This window comes from Oncorhynchus mykiss, chromosome 25 (assembly GCF_013265735.2).
Source record: "Oncorhynchus mykiss isolate Arlee chromosome 25, USDA_OmykA_1.1, whole genome shotgun sequence".
In the NCBI taxonomy this organism is placed as follows: domain Eukaryota; kingdom Metazoa; phylum Chordata; class Actinopteri; order Salmoniformes; family Salmonidae; genus Oncorhynchus; species Oncorhynchus mykiss.
In genome coordinates this window covers 28,014,351-28,040,649 of record NC_048589.1, presented here as the reverse complement: position 1 = coordinate 28,040,649, position 26,299 = coordinate 28,014,351, and the positions used below count along the sequence as shown (strand labels likewise).

Sequence of the window (26,299 nt, the reverse complement as noted above, 5' to 3'; positions counted from 1 at the left end):
GTTGTTACTTGTAGACAATGACAACGGATGTGTCTTGACCCTTCCAGCTAGCAAGCTAATGTTAGTTTGAACTTCACTTAACTGTTTTTGGAACAACAGAGGCATGAGACCGCACAGTTGACACTGACAGTGTGTACAAAATAATATTGTTAAAGTAGTTGGTATCATCAAAATATTTTCTGTAAACAAACCAAGAAAACGTCAAATACATTAGCCCACACTTTCATCCCAGCACTCCTGGCTTTATTGCCCTAAATAATGCAATTAGCAAGCTATCAGGTTGTACCAGACTATTATGCATGAAAGGAGTGAGTAGACATGAAGGTACCAACATGAAAGAAGACAGACAGAGGGACTTCAATATCAGAGATAGGCCCCCTTTTTCCAAGTCAGTGTTTGCTGCTGGAACAGCTAAGATAACCGCTGAATACCAAAAGAAGAGGGCTGAGGCGGCCCTGTAGGAGGAAGAACCAGACTTCCCCAGAAAGAATAAGAGAGTGGAACCCCCAGACCACCCTCTCACTGCCTCAGAATGGGGGAGACTCAAATTGACTTCACCGACGATGATGGCATCAATGCTGGCCGATGGGACAGACATTAGCGTGGCCAAGTCCCTATGTTGCCATGGACACCGGGACACTGTCTTACGAGCTGCTTCTTCAATACCTCACCCTGTGTGTCAGCAGTGGCCACCACTTGGAGGTGTTTAACAAGTATGACATCATGAGGAGCCAGATCATTACGTTAGACACCAGGGCCTCCAGCCTGCTCATAAAGGACTTCAGCCGATCAGAACGCTGGAAGGAGGCGCTATCACACCCATCAAGAGGGCCATCACCGCGTAAGTATGGCGATGCCATCATGGGGGCAGTACTGCATGGTGACGGTGCCACTGCCGGGGCCCTGTATGCCGAACTGATGGAGAAGGGCCTCATTCCCAACCAGGAGACATGACAGGCCCTATTCCAGTGTGGCCTCTCTCATCAGGGCCACGGGGACGGGCTGCAGTCCATCCTGCTTCATATAGAGACAACCAGACAACCTATCAGACAACCTATCCCATGGAGACTCTGGATAAAGATATCAAAGCTTGGTTTGAGAGGTAAGTCCTGAGTATAGGTTACTGAATAGGCCTACAATCACACAATATTATTGGGACAAAGCATGGGTTGTGCCTATTTTAGTTTGATGATATCTTCCTCTCTCCTGCCAATCTTCTAGACCAGAAGTGGAGTGGAAGCTGGTCCACCGTAGACCCCAGTTAACGACATAAACATTCTCCTCTTCATTAAACCATTAGACCTAATGAATTCAGATTTTTAATCAGCACTTCATAGGCTACTTCTATACTTCTAAAATAAATCTAGATGGCTGGAAAATTGAATTAATTTTTTACCTCTGGCCTCTTTACCCCCTGTAACCAGGGGATTGTGTCTGAGCTGTCAGGCAGAGCTGGAATTCATCACACAGAGTCAGGAGGAGTACGCCCAGCTCAAGGATAGGGTTATGGGGGATGTGATCCAAGGCAGAGATGTCTTAAATGAGACCACTCCAGAGGCTTGGGAACCTATTTTTCTTTCTTATTTGTCTCCCTCTTGTCTATCACCACACTGGTAGTCTCCAAAAACATTATGCAAACTGTCTGCACTACAGGTCAGCTTTATGTTTTTTTATCAGCTGATCCTTTTGAGTACATTTGGTTGAACACATCATGTAAAAGTAGATAGATACAATGGCCAGTAGATGGTGCTAGTGTCGTATTAAATCAAGTCTGCACGATGTGAATTTAATGGCAAAGGGTTGTATTGTCAAGCAACTGCAGATTTCTCCTACATTTCTCCAGATGCATGCAGTGAGATTTGCACAATTTTGATTTTGCATTGAACTATTCCTTTGGTGATGGATGTTTGGGCAAACATTTTAAAAGTATTGGTCAAACTAATCAGCTGAGAAATGCATAATTGCATGATACAGTGTTGTTCAGGGCTGATCTTGCTTTAGTCTTAGAGTTTGCTGTAGTTTAACGATTTATCTCATTCCTGAATTAGACAAGATCATTTGCTGCATGGGGGCCTCTTGTATGAGCTGGGTGTCTAATGATTAAATAGCAAGATGTCCTCCAAAGAATCAGGCATGTTTCACAATTAGATGAGATTATGGGGATTTCCAGTTGCAGCACATTTAGCTCCCGTGTCTCTCTATGCATCCCCCACTGAGCCCGCTCATAGTCAGTCAGCTCAGTCCAGCCACACATTGCAGACACTAGCAAAGGCTGGTCAATATGTAGGTGACAAAATACATGTCAGCCTTTACTGGCAAAGACCTGTTGCACCTCATTGGCTTTGTTAAACAGGCAGCCCAAATCTGATCTGGTCTTTTGACCAATTAGATCAGCTCAGAAAAAGGGCTGATGTGGAAAGATCTAATGTGATTGGTCAAAAATGTCAGAATTCTTCCGCCTGTCTAAATGCAGTGTTTGATGGTAGCTGCTTGTAGGCTCTTCTCAGGTCAACATATTTGTACAGTATCTAGCTTACCTCCATTTATCACTGTTCGTATATGTGGCCATTTATGTTTCATCAATAAGAAATCTTCAGACGCATGGGAGGAAACATACAATTCTTTGAGACTGAGTCTTATCTTATGTACCTAATGCTCCTTAGGGCTCAGACACAACAATAGCATTGACAGTCTGAGAGTACTTAGCACCTCTGAACGTAATTTGCCCACCGATTTTACATATACAATTTTGTGAAAATGTTGGCAGCCAGATGTCTACGGCAGGTGGTACTTAAAACACAGCGCACTGAACGATCGGCAGGCGAATGCTATATACACATTCATTGTGATGTGTGAAAGCCTTTATACACAACATAACCTACAGACTACTGTGGGGAAAACACCATGTTAATTCTGTTTTGTCCTAATGGAAGAATGGGAACTCCTTTTTGTACAGATACACTACATTACCAAAAGTATGTGGACAGCTGCTCGTCGAACATCTTCCAAAATCATGGTCATTAATATGGAGTTGGTCCCCCTTTGGCTGCTATAACAGCCTTCCATTTCAATTCCAATTCATCCCAAAGGTGTTCGATGGGGTTGAGGTCAGGGCTCTGTGCAGGCAAGTCAAGTTCTTCCACACCGATCTCAACTAAGCATTTCTGTATAGACTTCGCTTTGTGCACAGGGGCATTGTCATGCTGCAATAGGAAAGGGCCTTCCCCCAAACTGTTGCCACAAGGTTGGAAGCAAAGAATCATCTAAAATGTATGCTGTAGCATTAAGATTACCCTTCACTGGAACTAAGGGGCCTAACCTCGAACCATGAAAAACGAAGGATACGTATATAACCGTGGTTATGTGAGCTACAGTGGGGCAAAAAAGTATTTAGTCAGCCACCAATTGTGCAAGTTCTCCCACTTAAAAAGATGAGAGAGGCCTGTAATTTTCATCATAGGTACACTTCAACTATGACAAACAAAATGAGAAAAAAAATCCAGAAAATCACATTGTAGGATTTTTTATGAATTTATTTGCAAATTATGGTGGAAAATAAGTATTTGGTCACCTACAAACAAGCAAGATTTCTGGCTCTCACAGACCTGTAACTTCTTATTTAAGAGGCTCCTCTGTAACACTCCAAACTCCACTATGGCCAAGACCAAAGAGCTGTCAAAGGACACCAGAAACAAAATTGTAGACCTGCACCAGGCTGGGAAGACTGAATCTGCAATAGGTAAGTAGCTTGGTTTGAAGAAATCAACTGTGGGAGCAATTATTAGGAAATGGAAGACATACAAGACCACTGATAATCTCCCTCGATCTGGGCCTCCACGCAAGATCTCACCCCGTGGGGTCAAAATGATCACAAGAACGGTGAGCAAAAATCCCAGAACCACACGGGGGGACCTAATGAATGACCTGCAGAGAGCTGGGACCAAAGTAACAAAGCCTACCATCAGTAACACACTACGCCGCCAGGGACTCAAATCCTGCAGTGCCAGTCGTGTCCCCCTGCTTAAGCCAGTACATGTCCAGGCCCGTCTGAAGTTTGCTAGAGAGCATTTGGATGATCCAGAAGAAGATTGGGAGAATGTTATATGGTCAGATGAAACCAAAATATAACTTTTTGGTAAAAACTTAACTCGTCGTGTTTGGAGGACAAAGAATGCTGAGTTGCATCCAAAGAACACCATACCTACTGTGAAGCATGGGGGTGGAAACATCATGCTTTGGGGCTGTTTTTCTGCAAAGGGACGCAGCACAGATATCAGCGAGGGGCACTCCTCTCAGTAGAGCCCAGGACGCAGCCACACCTTGTGTTGAATGTGCCACCTCAGATCCCAGCACTGGCCTTCCAGCCAGGCGGTATGCTGGCATAATCATGTCTATGATCCAGTGAGAGAGCCTCTGCTTTGATACCCCAGCCCCCAGGACTCTCTCACCATAGCAGACAAAGAGCTGGTCTGTTGTTCTCACTGACCGTGTCCGCTCCACATAGGCAGCCAGTGCCCGCACAGGGCACAGCATGCCGGAGGGAGGCCCAGGCTCCCCCGCCACTGCGGGGGGGGTCGTAAGCAGACAGGATTAAAGGGATGTTCACATGTTTGTCTGACAGAACCTTCGGGAGGAATGAAGGGTTGAGGCAGAGAGATATACTCCTCCCACCGGGGTCCTTCCGGTAGCACTCAGAACTTACAGAAAGAGCATGGAGCTCACCCACCCTCTACATGGAAGTAATCGCTACCAAGAAAGCCACCTTCATAGAGAGATGTTTCAGGGAGGCAGACTCCAAAGGTTCATGGCAGCTTTGTCAAAGCTGCATAGACATCCAGATCCCAGCTCGCCATTGAGTGGGTCAAAGCTGGATGCAGGCGACGAACAGCCTTCATAAACCTGGAGACCAAGGGATGTTGCCCCACTGGCCTGTCCATCCACCCCACATGGCAGGCAGATATAGCGGCCAAATACCCTCTCAGTGTAGAGGTTGCCAAGCCCTCATTCAAGGGAAACTGCAGGTATTGGAGGACATACTGCACCCCGCATGACTCGGGCACAACCTCAATTCCACTGCACCAAGAGCATAATAACCGCCAGTGCAACTGGTATGCAGCAGTTGTAGCCGGTGCCCTTGTACTCTGCATGGTGTTCATTTCGCCCTCCTGTAGTCCTAACATAGACCATTGGTGCTGTTTAGCGGCCAGGCCCACAGACTGAGGCGGTGTAGTCTTGAATGCCACAGAGTTCCCCCAGCCGCAACAGCAGGTTGGGTCTCAGGGGCAGTTGCCAATGTGTCCCAGTCAACAGGGCAAGGAGAAGGCTGAACCAGGGTCGTCTGGGACAGTATGGGGCCACCAGCAGCAGACGATGCTCCGCCATCCTGGTCCTGTCCAGCACAGCCTGGATCAGGGGAAAAGGGGGGGAATGCGTAAAGCTCCATCCCTGGCCAATCATGAGCCAGAGCATCCAAGCTCTGACATGGAGTACCACAGGAGGCAGTGTGCATTGTCCAGGGAGGCAAATGGGTCCACCTGCGACCTCCCGAACTTGTCCCACAGGTGCAACTCCAGTCCCATGGTGGCGGGCCCTCCCTCGAGAACATATCCACAGCTACATTCAGGATGCCAGGTATGTGCGCTGCGCGTAGAGACACTAGATGTCCCTGAGACCAGAGAAGGAGCTCCCGTGACATAAGATGGAGGTGGTGGGACCTCAGTCCACCCTGATGGTTGATGTAAACCACCACTGTGGTGTTGTCCATTTTCACCAGGACATGTCTTCCCTTCAGATGTGGAAGGAAAGACCGCAGGGCCAGCAGTACATCTCGGAGCTCTAGTGTATTGATGTGCCTGCTGCTCCAAGGGGGTAGCCAACAGCCGCTGGCTTACCTGCCCTTGGTCACATCCCCCCCAGCTGATCTGGGAGGCGTCTGTGCTGACCAGCTCCCGGCGGCATATCCTCAGCATCTCCAACCCACCTGAGAGAAAGGAGTGACAGCGCCACCTCAACAATGCTTTGAGGCACAGTGCGGTCACCCACAGCTGGCGGTGACGGTGGTGCTTCGGGTGCGGCTGGTGGGAGTTGAACAACCGTTGAAGAGGCCGGGATGGAGCAGGCCCAAGGGAATCAGCAACGAGGCCGCCGTCAGCAAGCCCAACAGGAGTTGGCAGGTCAGGGCGGATACCACCCGCTCCTGCCGAAAGTGGTCGAGACAAGATAAGATCGCCTGAACCTTCTGGTGGGCAGGCGTGCTCTTATGAGAACTGAGTCCAGTTCCATTCCAATGAAGGCCATCCTCTGGGTGGGCGCCAGACCCAGCCCGCGATGTGGGTCAGGAGCATGTCTCTGTCTGACAGGACCTAGGTCCTGGTCAGGGCACAAATCAGCTAATCATTCAGGTAATTGAGGATAAACAACCCTCAGGACGTGAGAGGTGCCAGGACAGCGTCCATGCACTTTGTGAAAGTGCGTGTGCCAAGGCGAGGCCGAAGGGAAGAACCATGAATTTGTTAGCTGTCCCTTCGAAAGCGAATCGGAGGTACTGCCAATGAGATGAGTGAACAGGAACATGGAGGTACGCATTGAGGTTTCAGAGGTCCAGAATCGGTCGAAATCCTCTGTCTCTTTTTGGGAGCACAGATTAGGTGGAGTAGAACCCACCTAGCCGTTCTGATGTCTCGATCCTGCGGATGGCACGCTTGTCCAGGAGTGAGGAGATCTCCAGCAGCAGGGTTTTCTTCAGGAGGTCAGCCACCGCGGTGACACAAAGGCCCCTGAAGGATGAGGGCAGGTACCGAAATTGGAGTCGGTACCCCTCGAGTATTGTTGACAACACCCAGTGGGACTCCACACCCTCCCCCCACTTTGCCCTTTGAGACCGGGAGAAGCGGCCGAGGCCGGGGAAGGGTGTGTCAGAGGTCCTGCCGTAGCCCACCTCTCCTCAGGTGCCCCGAGCGCCTGGGTTCCCCAGGTACGTCCCTGTGGTGGTGACGGTTGACAGGTTGTTGCTCCACCGCATGCTGTGCCCCTCCCTGCTGTCATCCCTCGGCATGAGGCGATGGGGCAGGAGAGGGATCCCACTATCGTTCGGGTGCATGTGGGTGGCGACGGTCCGTCTGCCTTGGACCCGGCCTGAGGAGGCGGCATGAACCGTCTCCGCGTCTCTATGAACCTTATCGGTCCGCTCCAGAATGTCATCAACTCCTGGGCCAAACGTCCGCCCTGGGGAGATTGGGAGAGTGGCAAATGTGCTCTGGAGAGCTACTGGCAGACCGGATTGGGCCAGCCAGAGATGGTGCTGGGAGGTAACCACCTGCGCCATGGCCCATCCGTTGACGCGGGCCACATCCCTCAAGAGCAGGGAAAGCAGGCGAGACACTTCCATCGCTTCCCAGAGGAGCTCCTCTGGGCCCTCCTACAGCCGGGGCAACAGAGCCTGCAGGTAGGCCTGCACCACTCTAAAATGTGCAGTTTTGTCACACAACACAATGCCACGTATGTCTCAAGTTTAGAGCGAGCATGCAATTGGCATCTTCAGTATTGATAAAGATATGCATATTGTATAATAAATAAGCTATTATGCAATTCGGAAATGCAATTCGCTGCTGCTGCATGTCAGTTAAATCCCTGTTTTGAGCTGTAATCCCTCTCTTTTGCTTTAGGTAACACTAGCTTTTTGTGACATGTTTATTTCTGGGCGTAGCTTGGACAGTTTTTAGCTCACTGTAGTTGTAAGCTGCACAAAAGAGTTTCACATTTCAGCCCTCAATAGGCTCTCACATGAGTGACCCTGGAAAGTCCCTGCCTGCTCTGTTTGTGTGTGTGTGTGTGTGTGTGTGTGTGTGTGTGTGTGTGCGTCCGTGCGTGTGCGCGCGCGTGTGTGTGTGTGTGTGTGTGTGTGTGTGTGTGTGTGTGTGCGCATGTGTTTGTGGGTGGACTCTAACCCCCCATGTCTACATGAGTGAGTAGTTTATGTAGTGAAACCACTGTGGGGCACTGAAAACTAACGCCTTCAGTCCTGGCGCTGGAGCGTTGCTCCTTGCATGCTCCTATGCAGCATCAGTGTTTTCTTTTCAAGGTTCAACTTTTGTTAAGTCTGTCGCATGAAACAGGGGGCTATACTCGGCCTTGTCTTAGGATGGTAAGTTGGTGGTTGAAGATATCCCTCTAGTGGTGTGGGGGCTATGCTTTGGCAAAGTGGGTGGGGTTATATCTTTCCTGTTTGGCCCTGTCCGGGGGTATCATCGGATGGGGCCACAGTGTCTCCTGACCCCTCCTGTCTCAGCCTCCAGTATTTATGCTGCAGTAGTTTATGTGTCGGGGGGCTAGGGTCAGTTTGTTATATCTGGAGTACTTCTCCTGTCTTATCCGGTGTCCTGTGGGAATTTAAGTATGCTCTCTCTAATTCTCTCTTTCTCTCTTTCTTTCTCTCTCTCGGAGGACCTGAGCACTAGGACCATGCTTCAGGACTACCTGGCCTGATGACTCCTTGCTGTCCCCAATCCACCTGGCCGTGCTGCTGCTCCAGTTTCAACTGTTCTACCTGCGGCTATGGAATCCTGACCTGTACACCGGACGTGCTACCTGTCCCAGACCTATTATTTGACCATGCTGGTCATTTATGAACATTTGAACATCTTGGCCATGGTCTGTTAAAATCTCCACCCGGCACAGCCAGAAGAGGACTGGCCACCCCTCATAGCCTAGTTCCTCTCTAGGTTTCTTCCTAGGTTTTGGCCTTTCTAGGGAGTTTTTCCTAGCCAACGTGCTTCAACACCTGCATTGCTTGCTGTTTGGGGTTTTAGGCTGGGTTTCTGTACAGCACTTTGAGATATCAGCTGATGTACGAAGGGCTATATAAATACATTTGATTTGATTTGATTTGAGGAACAATGCGTTCAGAACCAATTGAAAAGCATCTGCATAATTTTTGTCTAGGATTCACAATACAGCTTTGTATTAGCCGATTTCTCTTTCTGTCCCAATCAATACTTTTAGAGGTAAAGGCATAGCATAAACACAAAATAATCTTACACTGACAAGAAAGAGTTTCTGGTAACATTTTGAAACAAGTTGACAGGGTTTTTTAGAATATAGACCCAGCCATAGAACTTAAACAAACGGTTTATTTTGCTTTAGACTAGACGTAATTAGATCACAGACATGGGTGGTGTCACGACTCCTACCGAAGGTGGCTCCCCTGGCGCTCGGCGGTCGTCGTCACCGACCTACTAGCTGCCACTGATCCCTTTCCCCCCTTTCTGTTTATTGGTTTCACCTGTGTTCATTTTAGGCTTATTGGTCGGGCTTTATTTACCAGCAGGCCCGCCTTTTGTTTTGGGAGGTTGGGGAGGTTGGGGGATTTTTGTAGAATAGTTGTGGAATGTCACTGTGTAGCCTAATGCATTTAATATGTAGGCTCCTCAGTGCTTTTAGACATTTTATCTAGTTGATAAAATTGTTTCTCAGACTTCTGTCCTTTTTCCACATTGATAACTTAATTGTGCAAGAACAATGAAGAGCCATCAAATGTGAAAGAATCTCTTCCTACTTGTCACAAGTGTAGAGAGGAGCTGTCAGGAGGCAGTCACAGGTTTAGAACTACTGAATTTATTAAAGCAACATGTATAAAAGCGGGACATAACCCAAAGTGCAAAATAATAAAGTACTCAGGAAATAGTAGAAGAGATTCCTCTCAGGAAAACAAGCAACATTTACAATGACCGACAAAGACAAATGACAGGGAGTATATACAGTGCCTTGCGAAAGTATTCGGCCCCCTTGAACTTTGCGACCTTTTGCCACATTTCAGGCTTCAAACATAAAGATATAAAACTGTATTTTTTTGTGAAGAATCAACAACAAGTGGGACACAATCATGAAGTGGAACGACATTTATTGGATATTTCAAACTTTTTTAACAAATCAAAAACTGAACAATTGGGCGTGCAAAATTATTCAGCTCCCTTAAGTTAATACTTTGTAGCGCCACCTTTTGCTGCGATTACAGCTGTAAGTCGCTTGGGGTATGTCTCTATCAGTTTTGCACATCGAGAGACTGACATTTTTTCCCATTCCTCCTTGCAAAACAGCTCGAGCTCAGTGAGGTTGGATGGAGAACATTTGTGAACAGCAGTTTTCAGTTCTTTCCACAGATTCTCGATTGGATTCAGGTCTGGACTTTGACTTGGCCATTCTAACACCTGGATGTGTTTATTTTTCAACCATTCCATTGTAGATTTTGCTTTATGTTTTGGATCATTGTCTTGTTGGAAGACAAATCTCCGTCCCAGTCTCAGGTCTTTTGCAGACTCCATCAGGTTTTCTTCCAGAATGGTCCTGTATTTGGCTCCATCCATCTTCCCATCAATTTTAACCATCTTCCCTGTCCCTGCTGAAGAAAAGCAGGCCCAAACCATGATGCTGCCACCACCATGTTTGACAGTGGGGATGGTGTGTTCAGCTGTGTTGCTTTTACGCCAAACATAACGTTTTGCATTGTTGCCAAAAAGTTCCATTTTGGTTTCATCTGACCAGAGCACCTTCTTCCACATGTTTGGTGTGTCTCCCAGGTGGCTTGTGGCAAACTTTAAACGACACTTTTTATGGATATCTTTAAGAAATGGCTTTCTTCTTGCCACTCTTCCATAAAGGCCAGATTTGTGCAATATACGACTGATTGTTGTCCTATGGACAGAGTCTCCCACCTCAGCTGTAGATCTCTGCAGTTCATCCAGAGTGATCATGGGCCTCTTATGCACATCTATCACTCCTGTGTTTAATTGGTATATTGTAATTATTTTGCCACTATGGCCTATTTATTGCCTTACCTCCCTTATCCGACCTCATTTGCACACACTGTATATAGGCTTTTCTATTGTATTATTGACTGCATGTTTGTTTATTCCATGTGTAACTCTGTGTTGTTGTTTGTGTCGCACTGATTTGCTTTATCTTGGCCAGGTCATAGTTGTAAATGAGAACTTGTTCTCAACTAGCCTACCTGGTTAAATAAAGGTGAAATAAAAAAATAAAAGTCAAACCTGGCGAAGAATAGGGCCCATCTGGCCTGACACGGGTTCAGCCTCTTCACTGCTCGAATATACTCTAGGTTCCGGTGGTCCATCCAAATCAGGAATGTGTTTGAGCACCCTCCAGCCAGTGCCACCATGTTTTCGGTGACTTATTGATGGCCAGCAACTCACGATCCCCCACGTCGTAATTTCGCTCTGCAGGAGACAGCTTCCGTGAGTAGAAGGAGCATAGATGGAATTTAGACAGCGATCCAGTGCATTGGGAGGGAACAGTTCCTACTCCAACCTCGGAGGCGTCCGCTTCCACGATGAAGGGCACAGACGGATCAGGATGAGCCAGAACAGGTGCATTCGTAAAACGTTTCTTGAGCGCACGGAAGGCTTTGTTGGCCTCAGTCCAGCGCAGCTGTTGAGGACCTCCCTTCAGGAGGGTGGAGAGAGGGGCACATGGCAGAAGTCTTCAAAAAAGCAACCTGCAGGTGCCAGTATTCCTCCGGGATAGGGACGTGGGTGGCCTGGTCCGGACTTTCCACAGAGGTGGCACAGATAGACACCTCCCCTGACACTCCTGCGACCAACCCAACAACCTCCTCTCTGTCCACGATATCCTGGGGTTATGCAACTGTATCCAGGGGAAACCTAAAACTACGGGGTGTGCAGGAGAGTCTAAGATGAGGAAAGTGATGGGTTCATGGTGGTTGTGGCAATTGTGAGGGAAATGGAAATCCCATGATGGCACACCAGTCCTGTTCCTAGGGGACAGTTGTCTAGGGCAAGGACTGGGATAGGAGGTTGTAAAGGGACTAGAGGAATGTGTAATGATAAGGCCTCTGACTGGTCTAGGAAATTGCTTGCAGAACATGAGTCCACTAGGGCAGGACTCAGTGGGGGGCCAGGATAGTCCGGGAAGTTGACAGGAAGGAGGACGGGCTGGGTGGACAGAGAGAAGGAACCCCCGGGATGGGCGACAACGGGCACGCAGGAGATTATCCAGGCGGATGGCAATGGCGATGAGCTGGTCCAGCATAAGGTCTTCATCGGAACAGGACAGCTCGGTCTGGACATCCACGTGTAGCCCACTGCGGGAAACCGTCAACAGGGCCTGGTCGCCAGTGGGCGCAGCCACCGTCCGGAAATCCAGAGCGTACTCAGACGCTCTCCTGAACCCCTGGAGTAGACGGAGGAGATGCTCACCTCCCTATCGGACCTCTGTAGGGTGGTCGAAAACGGCACGGAAGAGTTGGGTGAAGCGCTCATAGGACTGCACTTCTGGACCGTCCCTCTCCCAGACAGCTTGTGCGATTCCAGATTCCGGCCTGTCGAGATCACCATTGTGGAGGTCACACTGCAGGTTAAAACCCCTACAGTGAGCTGGGGTGCCGTGAAACCGCTCCGGGAGGTGCAGTTGGAGGTTTCTAATCAGACCGGGTAGATGGTGGTGGGGTGGCTGGAACGACCGCAGGGAGCTGGGAAGGTGGCGGTTTAGCCTGCAGCTGGCGTACAGTCTGGAGCACCTCGTCCATGGCAGTCTTGAGGTGCTCCAGGCACGAGTCGTGGTAGTGGAACTTCGTTCCTGTAGCGGATAGGTCAGGATGTCCTGCTGCTTCCTGTTCTCTTGGGTCGGTCATTCTGTCACAAGTGTAGAGAGGAGCTGGCAGGAGGCAGTCGCAGGTTTAGAACTACTGAATTTATTAAAGCACCATATATAAAAGCGGGATGAAACCCAAAGTGCAAAATGGCCTGAAACAGGGCCTGAACATTTCTTGACTTCTGAATGTAATTTATTTCAGAACTTTCTCCCTTCTGCACAAAAGTGGGATTCCCCAAATATTCTTCCTCTTACCATTCTATACAGATGTCTCACTGCAATGCTGTTAATAATAAAAGTAATAATAATAATTTATTACATTTGCAAAGTGCTTTTTATTATACAGAATAATCTCGAAGTGCATAATATAAAAAGTGTAAACCAAATGGAAAAAATAAAAAAATTGACACCACTAGACAGAGCAACTAACACAACTCACACAGCTGACACTACAAGGGACAAGTTACTAGCTTTAGTCAAATAAGCTACAATTCTTTTTAGAATTATTATCTGAATTTTTTATTCTCAAAGGGACAGTACAATCAAGCAGTTGGAGCCTACTTGAAGAATGGTTAGTATTTTGCAAGGGTATACAGTACTGTTGTTCTGGTGGACTTTGAGGTTTGTGTTGGGGTGTGGCGGGGGATTTCTCAGGCTATTTGCATCGTGGAGACAAAGAAGTGAAAGTAGTGGCCTGTTCCCATGGCTACAGTATTGTATAATAGACACTTATACAACGTGATTTGTTGAACAATGAATGGACTCTGCAGTGTCCTACTGTAATCTCCTGTGTGTAGGCTGCAGTTGGTCAGTCTGGTTGCATTCTCTGGAAACATGAGGAACATATTTGCATATATGTGATGAAATCCTTTTTTAAGAAACATTTTAGTTCAGCAAAATACTTTAGATTTAGACATGTATGACCAGTATTTACCAACCTCCTACCAATGAAATGTAAATGGATCTCTATTTCCAATGCAGCAGTGACAGCAACACGAGAGACCTATGCATACATACAGTGTACAATGTACATGATAGACAGACATGTAGAGGTGTGGCCTGGAGTTGGCATGTGGTCCAACCAGAAATTCCCCCACTGTACTGTGCACTGCCAGACTCATATCTGGAGCTAGTCCAGGTTCCCATTGAAATGGAAACAAGAATAGAAAAACATGACAAAAAAAAGGGAAGGTCTGGCTGTCAAGTTCAGTAAATGTTGAACAAGTCTTGCCCTGTTACTAAAAGTCATCCTTGTTGTGTACAGTCAGGCATGCAACGTGAGTTGGTGCTTGTAACTTTCAAGTCTGTTTTTGTCATGAAGTGATATTGTTCCAGCATTTGAATCCCACCCACCCCCTTTATATTTCACCTAATACTTAGATATTTGATAGCTGTGAGACAGTGAAATGCATCATAAAAATGTCAATATTACATATGATATGCACTTGACATGCACAAACATTTAAAATGGAAGCACAAAGCATTTCACCAAATATTTAAACCAGTAGCTTGGGTAACCAAATGTTTCTCCCTCTCCTAGGAGCTGGAGAGCTTCAAGACCTTTGTCAAGTGGAAGCCGGCCTTTGACATGGTCATAGATGGTTTCAAAGTTGCCAACATGGACATCAAAGGGAACCAGTCGCAGATGTTGAGTGCTCTGCCAGATCTCTCATATCTGGCGGTGTGAATCCAGAATATATAATTGTCATGAGTTAAGAAAATAGACAAGGTCTTGCCTTAAGGCAGCGACCTGCCAAACTCAATGGAGCAACAATCTGAGCAAGATGGTACGAAATGTTCCGAGCCTAGGTTGGCACTGTTGATCTGACCATAAGATCTGACACATAAGGTTGAGATGTGTTATTGATGTGGCTTCTGCAGTGCAATTAGACTGCACCTGATGGAATCTCCACGTCCCAGCCCTGCCCTCTCCTGCCGTGCAGTGCCCTGCCCAGCCCTCTCCTTCCATGCCTTCTCCTGCCCTTCTCTCTCCTTCCCTGCCCTCTCTACAGTAGCTATTAGAACATAATGAACACCCACAGCTGGTGTTACCATTTCCAGTTGGCAAGGCAACAGCTCATGTTAGTGTGTTTAGGTTCATGCTGACTCACTGTTACTCTTCCTCTGTCTTCCAAACTAAGCAAACCACAGTCCGTGTCACTCAAAAAGCGATCTCCCAATGCAATGGGTGGATTTCCTTAATCTGGATTTCCTACTACTTGAGTGGTCGAGCATCAGTCATCATCATCTATCTAACCATTAGACTACCTGCCCCCCCCCCCCCTCGGATAGAGCCCTCGGATAGAGCCAAATACAAATATCCTGAAAGGGAACGTCTTGAATTCCATTGAAGTGACTTAGTTGTAATGCCAGTCTTCCCCCACTTGAGACACAGTGGAGATGGCATTGTCACAGCTGCAATGTGATGTGGGAGGCTGTTGTTTAGATTGGATCCTGTGGGAAAGATGGGTATACATTTGTTCATAGCCTAACCATACTCTGTGGGTTTCTATCTGTAAGCAGAACCCTCAGTCACCACAGTCTGACCACACAGTGTGAATAATGACATTCCTTTTCCTCCCTCCAACTCCCCACAACTGTGTGGCATTATTGTTTCTCTCACAGGTGAAGTGAGCAGGAGGGGCTTTGGCCTCAGGTCACTGACTGCACTGACTGCTTTCAAATAACTGAATGCTTTCAAATAAATAAATAAATAATGCATTTTTTTTATATATTTAAAAATATAAGAGTTCTGTGTTTGTATAATCGCAGCACAGAGAGTATTGTTTCAGCACACCTACAGACCCTGATGCCTTATTGGGGGGGTTTCCTCTCCGGTTCTCACATGACTAACATCAGTATTTCAAGTGTGTGTGTGGGGTAAACTTCCATCCCAGTTATGAGCTAAAGGCCACATCTCCCCAACCCACACGTCTGCAGCATCAACCACATCGGACAACTAGACACGTCAGAGGTTTTTTTGTGTGTAAAACCATGACTCTACTATTAACAGATATTTGCAATAAGCAATGACTTTTAATATAGAAATCATTGCGTAATTAAATAATTATTCTGTGTTGATTTTTTCCATCTTCCTCTTCTTGCTAGAAGAGAGAATGAGAAACTAAAACGGATACAACAATGAGGTGAGAAATATAAATTACTTCAGGTTACAGCTAAAGGTTCATGGCTCTTGTCTCAAGCTTTACTTGGTAAACCTTACACCTGCTACTCCAAGCTCACTTCCCCCATGATGAGTTAGCAGAACACAGCCACACCCACCGGCTGTTCCCAGGTCAACACTTCCTCATCTAGAGTGGACAGAAAGAGAACAGGGCTGTTGCGGTGACCAAATTACTGCAACACCTGCAGTCCTGAGTCATGACCCCAGTAAAAATTCTAAGTGACCGTTGAATCATGGTAATCTCCTTTTATGCACTCTGGACATGCATTAGTAGTACTCAACTCGCTAACGATCACCAGGTCCTAATGGCCTGGTACTAAGGGCTCTATTGTCCCTCTAACCACTCTGACATCAATGCAAACGCAATCGATAATCACATCTAACACTTCCAGTTCCAGTCAAAAGTTTGGACACACCTACTCATTCAAGGGTTTTTCTTTATTTTTACTATTTTCTACATTGTAGAATAATAGTGAAGACACCAAAACTATGAAATAACACATATGGAATCATGTACTAACCAAAAAAGTATATTTTATATATATTTTATATTTTTCAAAGTAGCCACCTTTTGCCTTGATGACAGCATTGCACACTCTTGGCATTCTCTCAACCAGCTTCACCTGGAATGCTTTTCCAACAGTTCTGAAGGAGTTCCCACATATTCTGAGCACTTGTTGGCTGCTTGTCCTTCACTCTGCGGTCCAACTCATCCCAAACCATGTCAATTGGGTTGAGGTCAGGTGGTTGTGGAGGCCAGGTCACCTGATGCAGCACTCCATCACTCTCCTTCTTGGTCAAATAGCCCTTACACAGCCTAGAGGTGTGTTGGGTCATTGTCCTGTTGAAAAACAAATGATAGTCGCACTAAGCTCAAACCAGATGGGATGGCGTATCTCTATCACACCATCACACCTCCTCCTCCAAGCTTCATGGTGGGAATCAAACATGCGGAGATCATCTGTTCACCTACTCTGCATCTCACAAAGACACAGCGATTGGAACCAAAAATCTCAAGTTTGGACTAATCAGACCAAAGGACAGCTTTCCACCAAACTAATGTCCATTGCTCGTGTTTCTTGGCCCAAGCAAGTCTCTTCTTCTTATTGGTGTCCTTTAGTAGTGGTTTCTTTGCAGCAATTTGACCATGAAGGCCTGATTCACACAGTCTCCTCTGAACAGTTGATGTTGAGATGTGTCTGTTAATTGAACTCTGTGAAGCATTTATTTGGGCTGCAATTTCCGGGGCTGGTAACTCTAGTGAGCAGACGTAACTCTGGGTCTTCCTTTCCTGTGGTGGTCCTCACGAGAGCCAGTTTCATCATCATAGTGCTTGATAGTGCATAGTGCATAGTGCTTGGTTTTTGAAATTCTGGAAATTTTCCGTATTGACTGACCTTTATGTCTTTCAAGTAATGATTGACTCATTTCTCTTTGTCTATTTGATCTGTTCTTGCCATAATATGAGCTTGGTCTTTTACCAAATAGGGGTATCTTCTATATACCAGCCATACCTTGTCACAACACAACTGATTGGCTCAAATGCATTAAGAAGGAAAGAAATTCCACAAATGAACTTTTAACGAGGCACACCTGTTAATTGAAATGCATTCCAGGTGACTAACTTGTGAAGCTGGTTGAGAGAATGCCAAGAGAGTGCAATGAAATGGACAGCACTTTCAGAGGTGATGATTAATTCCAAACACCCATATGCATATTAGACCTTATACATAGGCCTAAAGTAATGATGGACTGAGTAAATTCAGAAATGTTTCATACCCTTTGACTTTCTCCACATTTTGTGATGTTACAGCCTTATTCTAAAATGTATTACATAATTTGTTCCCCTCATCAATCTACACACAATACCCCATAATGACAAAGCAAAAACAGGATTTTAGAACATTTAGCAAATGTATTAAAAATAAAAACTGAAATACCTTATTTACATAAGTATTCAGACCATTTGCTATGAGACTTGAAATTGATCAAAGATGCATCCTGTTGCCATTGATCATCCTTGAGATGTTTCTACAACTTGATTGGAGTCCACCTGTCTATGTAAGGTCCCACAGTTGACAGTGCATGTCAGAGCAAAAACCAAGCCATAAGGTTGAAGGAATTGTCCGTAGAGCTCCGAGACAGGATTGTGTCGAGGCACAGATCTGGGAAAGGGTATCAAAACATTTTTGCAGCATTGAACATCATTATTCTTTTATTTATTATTTTTAGTTTACACCCTTTTTCTCCCCAATTTTGTGATATCCAATTGCGATCCAATTACGATCTTGTCTCATCGCTGCAACTCCCCAACGGGCTCGGATGTAGCAAAGGTCGAGTCCTCCAAAACATGACCTGCCAAACCGCACTTCTTAACACCTGCCCACTTAACCCAGTAGTCAGCCGCACCAATGTGTCGGAGGAGACACCGTCCAACTAACGACCGAAGCCAGCCTGCAGGTGCCCATCCAAACCCTTCCCTAACCCAGGTGAAGCTGGGCCAATTGTGCACCGCCCTATCGGACCCCCGGTCACAGCCGGTTGTGACACAGCCTGGGATCAAACCTGGGGTTTTAGTGAGGTGAAGGTTCAACAGAGTAGGTGGAATGAATACACCCCTAATCACACGCTAACAGTTCACTTTCATAGCAGCCACATAAAAACAGCATGATTACTTTGCTCGTTGTAGACCTACATATAATTACTTCTCGCAACTATCTATTCAGTCTCCTCCTCACCTTTTCCCTTCACTTGCACAACACATCAGCTGTCTGTGACCAGATGAAAAAACCTTTCCAAGCCAAAACTTCATATCATCACCGCTAACCGCTACACACAGCCTACATCGTTGTCACATCATAGTCAACTAGAACTACTAATAAACCCGCTAAAATCATGCAGTACAGTGTACAGTCAGCAATCAGATTAGCAGTTACACTGGCCGGCCCCGGTGGCAATACATTAATAAGACCAAATGCTTACCTTGACTTGGAAGAGTTCCAGTGACCAAAGCTTATGATTTCAGTACTAGATTAATTCTCTGATCCTTTGATTTGGTGGACGAAATGTCAGTTTATGCTGCAAGAGCTCTGATAGGTTGGAGGATGTCCTCCGGAAATTGTCATAATTTATGTGTAAGTCTATGGAAGGGGTTGAGAACCATAAGCCTCCTAGGTTTTGTATTGAAGTCAATGTGACCAGAGGAGAACGAAAGCTAGCTGTCCTCCGGCAACACCATGGTGCTCCCCTACAGAATAATGGCTGAGGCAACTGTAGACAATTGCAAAACAGTTTTTTTAAATCAATTATTTGGTGACTTCAATATATTTAGTATAGTTTTATCTATACTGAACAAAAATATAAACACAACATGCAACAATTTAAACGATTTTACTGAGTTACAGTTCATATAAATGTCCTTGGAAGAAATGGCAGCAGTTTTACGGGTGCCTAACCAACTGTACTATTATGTGGGGGGTTTTCGGGTTATTTGTAACTTATTTTGTACATAATGTTTCTGCCACCGTATCTTACAGCAAAAAAGGGCTTCTGCATATCAGGACAGCAATCACTCACCTCGGATTAGACAAAGATTTTTCTTCAACAAGCAGGACGAACAGGATATACTGCTAACATGCGACGAGGCCAACATCCCCGTTATTGGCAAGAGAAAGAGATGCAGGTACAGAGGACACAGAGCAAGGTGCCTCGTAAGGATCCGCAGAAGGCGAGTGGGAAAGCTGCCATTACCGTCAGTATTACTCGTCAATGTACAATCATTGGACAATAAATTAGACGAGGTACGATCACGAATATCCTACCAATGGGATATCAAAAACTGTAACATCTTATGTTTCACGGAATCGTGACTGAATGAAGACATGGATATTCTGTTTATTTACCACCACAGATGGATGCTGGCACTAAGACCACACTTCGACTGCACTTATAAGGAAATAAGCAAACAGGAAATTGAGCACCCAGAGGCAGCGCTCCTAGTGGCCGGCGACTTTAATGCAGGGAAACTTAAATCAGTTTTACCTAATCTCTATCAACATGTTAAATGCGCAACCCAAGGGAAAAAATTCTAGATCACCTGTATTCCACACACAGAGACGTGTACAAAGCTCTCCCTCGCCCTCCATTTGGTAAATCTGACCACAATTAGGCCTCCCGGGTGGCGCAGTGGTTAAGGGCGCTGTACTGCAGCGCCAGCTGTGCCACCAGAGACTCTGGGTTTGCGCCCAGGCTCTGTCGTAACCGGCCGCGACCGGGAGGTCCGTGGGGCGACGCACAATTGGCCTAGCGTCGTCCGGGTTAGGGAGGTCTTTGCCGGTATGGATGTCCTTGTCTCATCGCACACCAGCAACTCCTGTGGCGGGCCGGGCACAGTGCCCGCTAACCAAGGTTGCCAGGTGCACGGTGTTTCCTCCGACACATTGGTGCGCGCTGTGTTAAGAAGCAGTGCGGCTTGGTTGGGTTGTGTATCGGAGGACGCATGACTTTCAACCTTCGTCTCTCCCGAGCCCGTTTGGGAGTTGTAGCGATGAGACAAGATAATAGCTACAAAAAAACTATTGGATACCACGAAATTGGGGAGAAAACGGGGTAAAATAAAAAAATAGATTTTTAAAAATCTGACCACAATTCTATCCTCCTGATTCCTGCTTACAAGCAAATATTAAAGCAGGAAGCACCAGTGACTCGGTCTAAAAAAAGTGGTCAGATGAAGCAGATGCTAAACTACAGGACAGTTTTGCTATCACAAACTGGAACATGTTTTGGGATTCCTCTGATTGCATTGAGGAGTACACCACTTCAGTCACTGGCTTTATCAATAAGTGCATCGAGGACATCGTCCCCACAGTGACTGTACGTACATACGCCAACCAGAAGCCATGGATTACAGGCAACATTCACACTGAGCGAAAGGATAGAGCTGCCGCTTTCAAGGTGCGGGACTCTAACTTGGAAGCTTATAAGAAATCCTGCTATGCCCTCCGACGAACCATCAAACAGGCAAAGCACCAATACAGGGCGAAGATTGAATCTTACTAGACCGGCTCTGACACTCGTCTTATGTGGCAGGGCTTGCAAACTATTACAGACTACAAAGGGAAGCACAGCCACGAGAGCTGCCCAGTGACACAAGCCTACCAGACGAGCTAAATCACTTATATGCTCGCTTCGAAGCAAGCAACACTGAGGCATGCATGAGAGCATCAGCTGTTCTGGATGACTGTGTGATCCCGCTCTCCGTAGCCAATGTGAGTAAGACCTTTAAACAGGTCAACATTCACAAGGCCGCAGGGATAGACTGATTAACAGGATGTGTGCTCCGGTCATGTGCGGACCAACTGGCAGGTGTCTTTACTGACATTTTCAACATGTCCCTGATTGAGTCTGAAATACCGACATGTTTAAAGCAGACCACCATAGTCCCTGTGCCCAAGAACACTAAGGCAGCCTACCTGAATGACTACAGAAACATAGCACTCACTTCTGTAGCCATAAAGTGCTTCCGAAGGCTGGTAATGGCTCACATAAACACCCTTATCCCAGAAACCATAGACCCACTCCAATTTGCATACCGCCCAAACAGATCCACAGATGATGCAATCTCTATTGCACTCCACACTGCCCTTTCCCACCTGGACAAAAGGAACACCTATGTGAGAATGCTATTCATTGACTACAGCTCAGCGTTCAACACCATAGTACCCTCAAAGCTCATCACTAAGTTAAGGACCCTGGGACAAACACCTCCCTCTGCAACTGGATCCTGGACTTCCTGACGGGCTGCCCCCATTTGGTGAGGGTAGGTAGCATCATATCTGCCACGCTGATCCTCAACACTGGAGCCCCCAGGGGTGCGTGCTCAGTCCCCTCCTGTACTCCCTGTTCATCCACGACTGCGTGGCCAGGCACGACTCCAACGCCATCATTAAGTTTGCAGAAGACACAACAGTGGCAGGCCTGATCACCGACAATGAAGAGACAGCCTATAGGGAGGAGGTCAGAGACCTGGCTAGGTGGTGCCAGAATAACAACCTATCCCTCAACGTAACCAAGACTAAGGAGATGATTGAGGACTACATGAAAAGGAGGACCGAGTACGCCCCCATTCTCATCGATGGGGCTGTAGTGGAGCAGGTTGAGAGCTTCAAGTTCCTTGGTGTCCACATCACCAACAACCTAGATTGGTCACCATGACAATAAACCATTAAACACACCAAGACAGTCGTGAATAGGGCACCACAAAGCCTTTTCCCCCTCAGGAAACTAAAAAGATTTGGCATGGGTCCTCAAATCCTCAAAAGGTTCTACAGCTGCAACATCGAGAGCATCTTGACTGGTTGCATAACTGCCTGGTACGGCAACTGCTCGCAAGGCACTACAGAGGATAGTGCGTACGTTCCAATACTACACTGGGGCTAAGCTGCCTGCCAACCAGGACCTCTACACCAGGTGGTGTCAAAGGAAGGCCCTAAAAATTGTCAAAGATCCCAGCCACCCCAGTCATAGACTGTTCTCTCTACTTCCGCACTGCAAGCGGTACCAGAGCACCAAGTCTAGGACCAAAAGGCTTCTCAACAGCTTTTACCCCGAAGCCATAAGACTGAACTGGTCATCAAATGGCTACCAGGTCTATTTGCATTGTTCCCCCCCCAACCCCTCTTTTACGCTGCTACTACACTCTGTTTAGCATATATGCATATTACTTTAACAATACATTAATGTACATACTACCTCAATTAGCCCGACTAACCAGTGCCCCAGCACATTGGCTACCCAGACTATTTGCATTGTGTCCCACCACCCACCACCCCCCAACCCCTCTTTTACGCTACTGCTACTCTCTGTTTATCATATATGCATAGTCACTTTAACCATACCTACATGTACATACTACATCAATTAGCCAGACTAACCGGTGCCTGTATATAGCCTCGCTACTGTTATAGCCTCGCCACAGTTATTTTTCACTGTCTTTTTACTGTTGTTTTTTTATTTCTTTACTAATCTATTGTTCACCTAATACCTATTTTTTACTTTAAAATTCCACTGTTGGTTAGGGCCTGTAAGTAAGCATTTCACTGTAAGGTCTACCTACACCTGTTGTATTCGCCGCATGTGACAAATAAACTTTGATTTGATTTGATATAAGGAAATCAGTAAATTTAAATAAATTCATGAGGCCCTAATTTAACATGACTGGGCAGGGACGCAGCCATGGGTGTTGCCTGGGAAGGCATATGCCTACCTACTCACTGGGGAGCCAGACCCTGCGAATTAGAATTTGTTTTTCCCCTCAAAAAGGCTTCATTACAGACAGAAATACTCCTTAGTTTCATCAGTTGTTTGGGTGGCTGGTCTCAGACGATCCCAAATGTGAAGAAGCCGGATGTGGAGGTCCTGGGCTGGCATGGTTACACGTGGTCTGCGGTTGTGAGGCAGGTTGGACCTATGGCCAAATTCTCGAAAACAACATTGGAGGTGGCTTATGTTAGAGGAATTAACATTAAATTCTCTGGCAACAGTTCTGGTGGACAGTCAGCATGCTAACAGCATGCTAATGTGCAGCCAGCATGCTAATTGCACGCTCCCTCAAATCTTGAGACATTTTAGAGTAAATACTGCACATTTTAGAGTGGCCTTTTATTATCGCCAGCACAAAGTGCACCTGTGTAATGATCATGTTGTTTAATCAGCTTCTTGATATGTCACACCTGTCACTAACAGGAATGTAAAGAAATTTGTGCTCAAAATGAGAGAAATTAGCTTTTTGTGTGTATGCATAATTTCAGGGAATTCTTATTTCAGCTCATGAAAAACAGGACCAACACTTTACATGTTGAGTTTATATTTTAGTTCAGTATAAAAATTATAACTTTTTAAATACTTGACTATTTTTATTTTTTAGGAAATCCTCCCTTTCCTCTTATGAGGATCCTCCACTGATTGTTAAATGTACCAGCCTTCAGCCTATGCCATGACGTATAGCCAGACAACATACAGTAGGCCAAAACATATTCTGTTCTTCTGAAATACATTTTATTCATGTCATGTTTCTTTAGACCTGCCTAAAATAAATAATGGATTTATTGTCATGGTGTATATTCAATTGATTTATTCGACTTAAATGTAGATGTTCCAAAGGCGTGCATCACCAGCTTGTTGTAATGAATACTCAGGGAGAAAAAGGTGTAGATTCACACACAGAGCACGGCAGATGTTTATTAAGCCTTCATGGAAGGCAGGAACGTGGTCGCAGGCAATGGTCATACACAGGTAGGCAGTCAAAAACAAACAATACCTCACAACCATTCAAACAGAAAGAACTGAACTAATTAGGGAGCTGATGAGACCAGGTGAGAAACGAACACAGGTGAAATCAATGAACAAAAATGAAAGACAGAACTACGTTCCAGAACACAAAGAACACAAGGTTGACTAAGAAAAGAAAAGCAGAACCTTACACTTGTATGCCGATTATGTTAATTACTTTTGCATGACAATAACCAGCAAACAAAATGTCATGACTGCCACGGCCCTAGGTGTGATCTTTTTAAAAAGTGCCAAATAATGGCATGGTGTTTGCACAGGTCCTCTTTATTTAACCCTTATTTCACCAGGTATGTTGACTGAACATATTCTCATTTGCAGCAATTCTCATTTGCAGCAAGGAACCTAGGAAAAAGTTGCAGAGGAGATGAGATGAATGAGACAAAAAAATGTAATTATCTCAGTCAAACAGGTGCAAATTGATAGCAAAGTAATATAAAGATTGCAATCAGCTTTTTAATATCCCCTTTTTTTGTCAAAAGTGGAAAATATGCAATATCCTGTAGAAAAGAACTCTCATCATCACCGCTGAGTAGGGTTGTCCAGGAACTCCAATCGGGTTTTCTGGAAAACCAGGGAAATTTGGGAAAGTTACTGGATTTTTGCAACCCTACCTGAGTAAACCAATAGTTAATACCAAAAAAAGCCAAAACAATGGTTAAGCATTGAGAATTAATTTATCTATAGCTGATGTAGGCCGTCATCGTAAATAAGAATTTGTTCTTAACTGACCTGCATAGTTAAAAAAAAAAGAAAAAAAGAATGTGTCTTGTCTCAGACTCAACCAGGGAAATTCCCTACAGAGGAAGTGAATGAAGGTAACACATGACTGACTGAGTATTCATCCCAATGGGCGAATGCATTGTGTTCTTTCATTCATAAAAATCTTATATTGACGGATAGAATGTTCACCCTAAATGCAATGCATTATATTGGCTAACCTTTGTTGATCTTCTAAAAGCAAAATAATGTTTATTAAGGCTGGCATGCAACAAACATTTTGTTAAAATTGGCAAAGAAATGAGTGTGACATAAGTGATGATGGCTAAATGTCTTTGTGTTTACATGCAGCTCCTGGTGGTGGTGTCAGAGCTGGAGCGACAGGGCCTGGTCATTCTGGTCCTGTGGAGGAAGCACATGCAACGGCCCTCACGCAGCTGGGACAGACATGACATGAGCCTGGCCCAACAGAAGGCCCACTGCTTCTTCACTGACATGTGAGTTCAGCTGTATACTCTGTCTTACAAACTCAGTCCTATGTCTTTACAAACCAAAGCTTTCTGGAGGATCATATTAGGCAACGCAGTATTAGAAAGGTGTTCTTAATGTTTTGTCCACTCTGTGTATTTGTGTGCAATACATTGTGTATTCTTTGGGTTTGTTTGGTTCTTGACACCTCTGGTTGTTTGACAGTTCTGAGGATGACCCTTTCCTGCTGTATGCCACACTGCACTCTGGGAACCACTGTAACTTTGAGCTGGGACCTGATGCGGGACCACAAGGCCTGCCTGCCCGATGGTGCTACTCGACGCCTCTTCTTCAAGTGGCAGAGAGGGCACTAGCTGGTGCTGAGCAGTTACACTCTGGGAAAGAGTGTACGATTCCAGGTGAAAGTAAAAGGGAGATGGAGCTTGCTTATTTATTATAAATCAATGCATAAATGCATGTTGTCTATATGGGGACCTAAAATGAACGTTGTGCGCCGCCCTATCGCACAGGGATACAGCCAGGGTTTGAACCAGGGTGTCTGTAGTTATGTCTCTAGCGCTGAGATGCAGTGCCTTAGATTGCTGTGCCACTCGGAGCCCCAAAGAAATAAATGCATGGCATGTGTGTGTTTGAGGTTATTATAATTCTTGCGGTGTTCTGTTACTTTTTTTTCAGAGGATGTCAAGTTATGACACCATTGTCCAGACAAATGGAGGCTCCTGTCACATCCACTATGATGAGAATGGGGCAGAGAGATATACTTATTTAGTTCCCCAGAAGTGTCTTTGTCTCACCAGGGCAAAATAAGGCACCTGCTTCTGTTTGATCTTCACAAACTGTAAAATACAGTGTTCCTTAATGAAACGATAAAACGTGAAAAAATAATAAAAGAAAGACCCAATCACTTTGAGTCCTAAATAAATAAAAAGCATTCAT

The 26,299-nt window shown here is 45.7% G+C and overlaps 1 pseudogene; it reads left to right on the top strand.

Moving 5' to 3' along the window:
* The first annotated feature begins 624 nt into the window (after window positions 1-624).
* Window positions 625-26,233, top strand: LOC110504219 (annotated as a pseudogene).
* Window positions 26,234-26,299: the final 66 nt, after the last annotated feature.